Consider the following 9,278-nt stretch of genomic DNA (forward strand, 5'->3'; position numbering starts at 1 on the left):
AGAATCAGATGAGTAGTTTCAGAATTAGAATAAAATAAGTATGAGTCAGAGAAAGAAGATTGGAAAGTATTTTTTTGTTCTATAGACAGTTATTGGCAAAGAAAAAAAAAGCATTATTTGCTTAAGGACCAAACCAAACACACTTACCACAGCCATTAAGCCATGCTGGACTCATGATCGTGGACCACCAGATTTCTGAAGCTAGAAATATTTTGGAAGGAAATAGTCCACCTGTCTCCATAGAGCAGCTGGTAGATTCAAACCATGGGCCTGCCAGATGGCAGTCTGTGACTTTATCCACTAGACCACCAGGGCTCTTTATTGCACATTACAAAGTAGCCTTGGGTGTTGAAAATGGTTAACATACTCAACAACTCTCAGCAAAGTTGGCAGTTTGAGTGCTGGGGGGGAAAGGTATGTCTTAGAGAAAAGGCCTGATGAATGCTTTTTGAAAATATTAGTAAAGGAAAACTTTCTGGACAACAGTCTACAATAGCACATATGCACTTGTCATGAGGTGGAATTTACTTGATAGTATTTTTGTAAAATATTTTACAAGGCATGATAATATGCTTTTTTATAAGCATAATCAAATGTTCTGGGATTCCCCTTCTTCTCAGAATTAGCCACAGGTTGTTGTGATCCACACAGTCAAATGCCTTTGCATAGTCAATGAAACACACTTAGACATTCCTCTGGTATTCTCTGCTTTCAGCCAAGATCCATCTAACATTAGCTATAATATCCCTAGTACCAGAGCATTTTCTAAACCCAGACTAATCATCTGGAAGTTCTATGTTGATGTGTTGCTCTAGTCATTTTTTCATAATATTCAGCAGAATCGTGCTTACACGTGATATTAATGATACTGTTCAATAATATCCATACTCTTTGGGGTCACCTTTCTTTGGAATGGGAACAAATATAGATCTTTTCCGATCAGATGACCAGGTGGTTGTCATTCAGATTTATTTGTATTACTTAATGTGTGCATCCATGGCAGTGTCTGTTTATTGAAATATATCAATTGGTATGCCATTGATACGTGGAGGCTTGCTTTTTGCCATTTCTTTCAGAGCAGCTTGAACTTCTTCCTTCATTACTATAGTCCCTTGCTCCAACATTGTTTCATGAAATTCTTCTGTGTCTGCCAATTCCTTTTGGTACAGTGACTCTCATACTCTTTCTATCTTCTTTTAATGCTTCCCGGATCATTTGATATTCTGCCCAAAGCATCCTTAATTAGTGCACTTGACGCTTGGATTTATTCTTCAATTCCATCAGCTTAAGAAATGCCAAGCATGTTTGGCCCTTTTGATTTTCTCACCCTAGTTTTTTTGCACGTTTCATTATAATACTCAACTTTGTCTTCTCACACTGTCCTTTGAAATCTTCTGCTCAGTCTGGAGATAAGGTGCACCTGATCCAGGCCATAGTCTTCGCAATTATTTGCTGTTTGTCAGAAAGCTGGACAATGAATAAGAATGATAGAGAATTGATGCCTTTGAGCTGTGGTGCTAGAGAAGAGTATTGAATATACCATGAACTGACGGGAAAACAAACAGGTTTGTTCTGTTGTTGTTTTTGTTATGTGCCATCAAGTCGCCTGTGACTCATAGCAACCATATGTACAACAGCCCTAAACTCTGCTATATCCTATGCCAATCTTACTGTCTCTGACACACCTACTCCCATTACCCTAGTCACTGAATCAATCCATATCAGTGAGGGTCTTCCTCTCTTGCTCTGTCCCTCCACCCTTCCAAGCATGACCTCCCTTTCCAAGGACTGGTCCCTCCTTGAAACATGTCCAAAGTAGGCCAAATGAAGCTTCAGAATCCTTATCTCCAAGGAGCAGCCTGGCCTCACCTCCAGGAAGAACTTGCTTGTTCTCCTAGCAGTCCATGGTATATTCAGGACTTTTCTCCACTATCACAGCTCAAAGGCATTGCTTTTTCTTCTATCATCCCTCGTCACTGTCTATCTCTCTGATGCATAGTGGACTGCATGCAAGTGGAGGCAAGGATTCTGAAGCTTCATCTGATCTATTTTGGATATGTTGCAAGGAGGGACCAGTCCTTGGACAGGGATGTCATGCTTGGGACGGTGAAGGGACAGTGCAGGAGAGGAAGACCCTTGATGAGATGGATTAATTCAGTGACTGGGGTAATGGCAGTAGGTGTGTCAGAGACAATAAGGTTGACATGGGGTACAGCAGGTTTAAGGCTATTGTATATAAGGTTTCTAAGAGTAGCAAGCAACTTGATGGCACTTAACAACAACAACAACATATTAATTTTAGTCAATAGACGTGATCTTCCTGGATTACAAGATATTCCATTAAGCTAAGGTGGGGCTGAGTCCATTCAAAAGCAACTCACAAATTGGTTTATTTACATACTTGAACTATGACTTTGTTATGTGCAGTAATTATTTATCATAATTTTACACAAATGAATGTGCTGTTCAATTTTTTTAAAATAAGCAAGCCTGTATTAGTTTCCACAATAAGTTATGAATCACTCACACACACACACACACACACACACACACACACACACACACACACATTATTTACATGAGCATGTTAAATGCAAGAAATAGTTAATTGCATGACCAACAGTTCTTAAACTCTGGTTGATCACTGGGGTTATAAAAAGGTTTTTAGATCTTTTTGAAAGGGATCCAGGTAATGTAGTAGAGACAAAATGGCTTTTGTCAACACAACAGAAAATTCAATTACAGGCATACCTTGTCTTACTACATTTCACTTGATTGTTTTTCATAAATATTGTGCTTTTAATAAATTGAATGTATGTGGCAACCCTGCATCAAACAAGTATCCATCACCATTTTTCAAAAGTATGTGTTCACTTAATGTCTCTGTGCCACAGTTCCCTAATTTTCATAGTATTTCAGGTTTTCATAATGTTATTGCAAACTTAATAGACTACAGTATAGTGAAAATATAACTTTATATATATGCACTAAGAAACCACAAATCCATATGGCTTGCTTTATTGTGGTATTTGCTTTATTGTAATGATCTGGAACCAAACTTGTAATATCTCTGATGTGCATCTGTAATAATAGCAATGCTAGCAGCAACAACAATGAGAACATCAGCATTAAAAGTCCAGCTTTGAAAGCCTTACTTTCTGTCTGTTTCATAAAAGGCCCTTGAGTCTGGATGACAGAGGTCTCTTCCTTATTCTCCCTGTAATTTTCTCCTGGCTTTCTCAGGTCCTGATGACTGATTCAGCCCTGCCTGCCTTCCAGTAACATTCTGTTCCATCCATTTCCATCCTTCTATTCTTGCAATAGGACAAGAATAGATTGGATAGTGTCTCCATTTTGGAATCCTAGCCCCTATACATATGAATGTCATTTCTTTGGAGAACAGTGGTTGGTTTTCTTTGTGAGTATAGTATCAGGATAGTTAATGTCTAGCACCCAATCACTTCTGAATTGGATGAAAAGAGCAGAAAGGCACAGAGACAAGCCATTACAAAGGGTGGAAAAATAGATGCCAGGTACAGATTACTCAAGAACAACAACAACAACAACAATTGCCAGGGCTAGAGAGGCTGAGACAAGGATCCTCCTGAGCCAACAGAGAAAGAGCTTTCCCCTGCAGAGATTACCCTGAATTCAGTATTTCTGTCTACTGGTGGCCTAGTGTGTAATGAGTTGGCCTGCCAACCTAAAGGCAGAAGGTTTGAATCTACAACTGCTCCTCAGAGAAAAATAGACAATCTCCTCCTGTGTGACTTACAGACTATGAAAATGTGATGGAGGGCCAGGTGTGAGTTGATTCTGACTAGATGGGCGTGAGTGAGTGAAACTTTAGAGAGCTTTGGGTACATACTCTATTGGGAGTTGCACTGCTAAGCCAAAGGTTGAGCCTCTCTGGTCAAACACTCAGATCACCAGTGAATCCACTCTGGAGAGATGGGCCATCTCCTCCCGTTTGATTTACAGTCTTGGAAAACTTGTTGGAGGTTCAACTATGAGTAGGTTCTAACTCAAGGGCAATCAGTATAAGGTTTTCATTTTGAAAGCATTAAAAGAAATTTTTGTTCATCATCACTACACATGTTAAATTTTCCTGTTAAAACCACACTAAGAAACTAAGACAACAGACTTTCTTTTACTTTCCCAGAAGCAAGACACTTTTTCAGTCTTAGTCTGGTATTTCTTCCCTTGTTTATGATGCAGTCTGTTGCTGTCTCTCCTTTCAGTCTCAACTTGAAGAGAGACAAAATCCACTCCTTCTCTCACTGCTCTGTGCTGTCATAAAGTCTCAATACTTCATTTTCATCCATCTTCTAACACAAAAAAGAATTATTTCTTGGCCTATTTTTAATTAATTTTTTTCTAACAAGGGTCTTCAGTGGCACAATGGATTAAACATTTTTATATTTTTTTTTTTCTGAACAAAAGGTATCAAGTTCAAACCCATAAGCCATTCCTGGGTGAAAGATGAAGTAGTCTACTTCTGTAGAGTTGTACATATATAACAACTGTCCCAAATTGTTTCTTCATACACTAGCTAAACCTTCTTCTCCTTTACAACACCTAGCTCAAGTTCTTCCATAGAACACTTTCCTTAACAAGTCTCTATCTTTAATAACCTCAAATGTTCCAAATTGAAGAGTTCTAGAATAGGAAAATAACCCAGTATCTCTTCGTAGGAACTGTGCCTACCTGGTACTTTAGTAAAAGCACAATAAACATTGCGTGCACCTAGGTAAGTGATTTTTTCTTTTTTTCCCCAAAGATAATGAGAAACCCTGGCTTTAAAAAAAGAAAAAAATTAACATAAGAATGCAGAGTGTCAAAAGTAAAAATATTTGTTTGTCTTGGATTGTTAAAATTGCCAATGCACGCTGCAAGAATAAAAACAAAGAATGGCAATGAAGCATATAATCAGTTTTTTAATAACATCTCAGAAGTATTTTCAGCATTCTAGAATAGAAACAAAAGAAACTTTTTGAAGGAAGGTAGATGATAGTTACAAAGGAGCAATGGATTAAAAAGAATGCTCATCATTACATATTGAACATCACCTGAAAAAGGAAACACCCCCCCACCTTTATTCAAAAGTTTCTTCCTAGGCATTGCTCCCTTTCCCCTTTGGCATGCCATGCAATCTTCTAAAGGATCTTGATCACACTTTCTGCTCCCTCCTGAGCTCAGGGCTTCACCTGTGAAATGGTAATCTCCTTTGGCAATGCCCTGTTGCTAGCTGGGAACACTGTTCAGTGTGAGTCCTTTGAGTCTAAATTCACACTCAGTACAACACAGCTCAATATGTGGGCTAGTGAAAGCAACTTGGTCCTTAAAAGATTAACCTGCCAATCACAGAAGGATGTCTTTTGCTCCCCAGGCACATTAAGCTATAATTAAAAAAAGCACTGAGTGCCTTTAAGTGGAACTTTCAAGAAGTATACCATTTCTTCTTTGTGCATGTGCTTGTGTTTGTTTCTTTGTACCCATCAAATGGCACTTGTTTAGCTCAGATAATCTTCTTACTAGCATAGTGCTTTACGTTTAAGCAGCATTTTCTATCTTCAGTGTATTCATACATTTACTAAGTGATCAGACAACCAGGATAAGATTACTACTACCTAGAGAGACTATTGATATGTAATGATGTGAGTAATATGAGTAATGATGCTCAGTGTGGTCTTGAAAGCATTGGCATGACCTAGAAACTTGCTAGAAATGTAGATTTTGGGGCCTTCATCACAGAGCTACTTAATCACAAGTCTAGGGTTTGGTTTTTCAATCCTTCCAAGTGATTCTGATGATGCATGACCAGAGAAATAAGCACCAAGACCTAAGGGAGGTTGAATTCTCGACTTATTTCAGGAAATTGTTGACCACTGCTATCTTACTTCTTCATCTCAAAATGAGAGTAATAATGACACTTATCATTAGGAAAGAACAAATGGCAGAAAAGGATATCATGTTTGGTAAAGGAGAGGAATGAAAAAGTGAAAAGACTGACAATGTCTGCAAGAAAGGGCTCAAACATAACAAAAATCATGGAGATATCTATCTATCTATCTATCTATCTATCTATCTAATTATAATTATAAAATTCAGACAAAAATACAGAGTTCAAAAGTAAATAAGCATATTTTCACCCTGTATATAAATAATGCAGCTCAAAATGAAGGTTTTTCAATGTAATTGCAATGTTTTTGTTTCATCAGAAAAAAATAATACCACAGATGGTGAACAAGGTTCATCTAGTTATCATCCTCTGCATGCCTCGTTCGTTGCTGTGGGCCATTCAGACTGGGTATATATGACACAAGTCTGGAAAACCTTTGCATATTTTTCAGCAGGAGGATCTATGCTTTGACTTCAAGAATTCCACCAGGAGTAAATAAATACCAGACTGATTACTCGAGTATAAAAATGAGACCATGTTTGTACCCTCCTTTTGTTCAATTTCTTGAGTCTTCCAAACCAATTACTCAGGCCGCACCACCACTTCTGGACAGCAGCCTTGAAGTCTTAAAACTCAAAAAATCATTATGTTAGGCTGAAAATGAGAGACAACAGCTGTCAGAGCTAGCATTTGATGTCTTTGACTTGTTTCTATGTAGTGAAAAAGTGTACTTGCAAGCTGTACTATTGAGAGAATTTGCTTTGTTTTAGACTGATTTCTGAGCAGTTCTGAGATTGTGTTGCTTTCTCTTAAACTAATACAATGATGTACCTATTAGTTTTGTTTTTCTTATACCTATAAGATACTCTGGCATGTTAAATATCAATAGAGTTACTGAAACAAAGTAACTTTTAAGTTTTTTAATATATTATGAAGATTTGAGAGAAAACAGTATTATTTAGGAAGAGGTAAAGAGATATCAATATTTGCTAATTATTTGTCCATCTATTTTCTTCCACAGAAAGTGTCAGGGTAATTTACTATTATGTTGCTGCAGACTACTATAAAGTTTCAGGAGCAGAGCAAAATTTCTGCCTGAGTCAAGTATGAAAATAAGGCTTACCCTTACAATGAATACATGGATTGTCACTTCTATTCAGTTATGATTCTGTGTGAATTATAATGAATTGTGGATAAAATTTCAAGTAATGAGAGTCCCAGAATATTTACCAGTCTTCATATATCATCTGAAAAAAAGTCAAAAGGCACTCATTTGAACAAAACAAGGGGATACTGCATAAATTAAAATCTGGGAAGGTAGGTGTCATGGTTATATACTTTATCCATAAGTATTCACACTGTTTTATTTGCTAAGTAAATAATCCAAGAAGGAATAAAGAAGAATAAGACATCAGTATAAGAGGAAGATTTGTTAGCAACTTTCAAAATGTAGATAACAAAATCTTTGCTGTTAAAATTGAAAAGCATTTGAAGCATTTATTTATAGAGATAGATGTTTCCAGTATCAACTACACCTTAACATCAACAAAGCAAAAATTATCACAGCTAGATCAGTAGGCAACATCATGAGAAACGGAAAAAGAGTAAGTTGTCAAGGACATAATTTTTATTGAATCTGTAATCAAAACCCATGGAAGCAGTGCTTGAGAAATCAAATACTTCACTGTAAAAATCTACTGGAAAAGATTTCTTCAAAGTGCTAAAATGAAAAGATTTAACTTTAAAGACTAAGATGCTCCTGACCCAAGCTATGCTGTTCCTCATATGTATGTGGAAGCTGGACAATGAATATGGGAGACTGAAGAAGGATTATTGTTATTTCTTTTATTTAATTATGTTGCTCTTTTTTAAAAAAAAAAAAGTAGGATACATATTTACTGATCCCACATCAAACCGTCACTCCTAGTTCACATGTATTCATCACTTCTAGTTCACATGTATTCCATTTGGAACATAACTTATGCCCCAATATTAAGTTGTTAATTATGTTGCTCTTGATGAAGACTGGATCTACCATGAACTGCTCTAAGAATGAATCTGTCTTAGGAGAGGTATAAAGCCAGAATGCTCCCGAGAAGCATGCGTGGTGAGCCTTTGTTGTGGGAACTTTATACATGTTATCAGGAGGGACTAGCCCCTCAAGAAGGACATTGTTCTCAGTAAAATAAAAGGTTAGCAAAAGAAAGAAAGACCCTCACGGAGATGAACTGATACAGTGGCTGCAACAGTGGACTCAAATGTGGCAATGATTGTGAGGATGTCATAGGATCAAGAAGGACTTCTTTCTTCTGCACAAGGGATTATGAATCAAAATTGACTTGGAGAGGAATACAGTATAAAACCATCTTGTAGAATGAGTATGAGGATTAAAGGCGGGTGGGTGAGGTTGGGAGCATAGAGGTGAGGAGGATGGGTGAGGGAGGGGGTGTTAATCATAGGGCTGCACAGTTCTGTGGAGGGGGAATGAAGGAAATGAGAAAGATCTTTTGTGAAAAACAAGGTATTCAATCTTTAAATAAATCAGTATAAAATAAAAAAAAAATCTGACGTGGCCACACCTAACAACCACCATCATCCTTTGTAAGCATGCATAACTTTAGAAAGTTTTTAACTCTTGACCCCAGACCTTACTTAATTTTTCTTCTCAATGTTACAGTGCACATGGTACCTTCCATAATGGCTAGCATTTATTAAATGCTTATTATGACAAGAACTCCATGCATTTTCTCATTTTGTACATGTGTTGTTATTGTTGTTGTTGTGGTGGTGGTGGTGGTGGGGACGGTGTACTGCAGAGTCAGAAACGACCCATAGCTTACCCTCCAGTGGGTTTTCAGAGGCAATTAATCTCACAGGAAAGGACTGTTCATCCTTCTCCAGGGGAACAGCTGGTGGATTCCAACTTACTGCCTTCAGGATTGCACGGTAGCTTCTTGCCACTACTGACATGTCACCTACAGTGACATGTAGTACATAGAAAGACCATTTTTAATTGTTGTTACCTTAATTCTCTGATACATAGTGGAGGGAGATAGATTATAAGAATAAGTAATTTGCATTTTAAAATTCCACTTGGTGATACTGAAATCTACAGACATTGATTAGAGCTTCAGATTCCAGGGTAAGAGGGTGGGCAACAGTTTTAATCTAGAATGATAGGAAGGAAGAATGGCAATAACATGAAGCTATCCACAGATGGGCAAACTATAGTTCATGGGTCAAACTGAACCTGGCATTTTATTTTTATAGGATGATGAGCAAAGAGCCATATATGTACTTTTAAATTCATAAAAGTAGCTGGGGAAATGGTGGGGGGCGATTCCAAGAAAAAAATTTCCTTGTTGTTGTTGTTGTT

This window comes from Elephantulus edwardii, unplaced genomic scaffold, assembly GCF_000299155.1.
Source record: "Elephantulus edwardii isolate Elephantulus edwardi_28Jun2011 unplaced genomic scaffold, EleEdw1.0 scaffold00149, whole genome shotgun sequence".
Classification (NCBI taxonomy): Eukaryota; Metazoa; Chordata; class Mammalia; order Macroscelidea; family Macroscelididae; genus Elephantulus; species Elephantulus edwardii.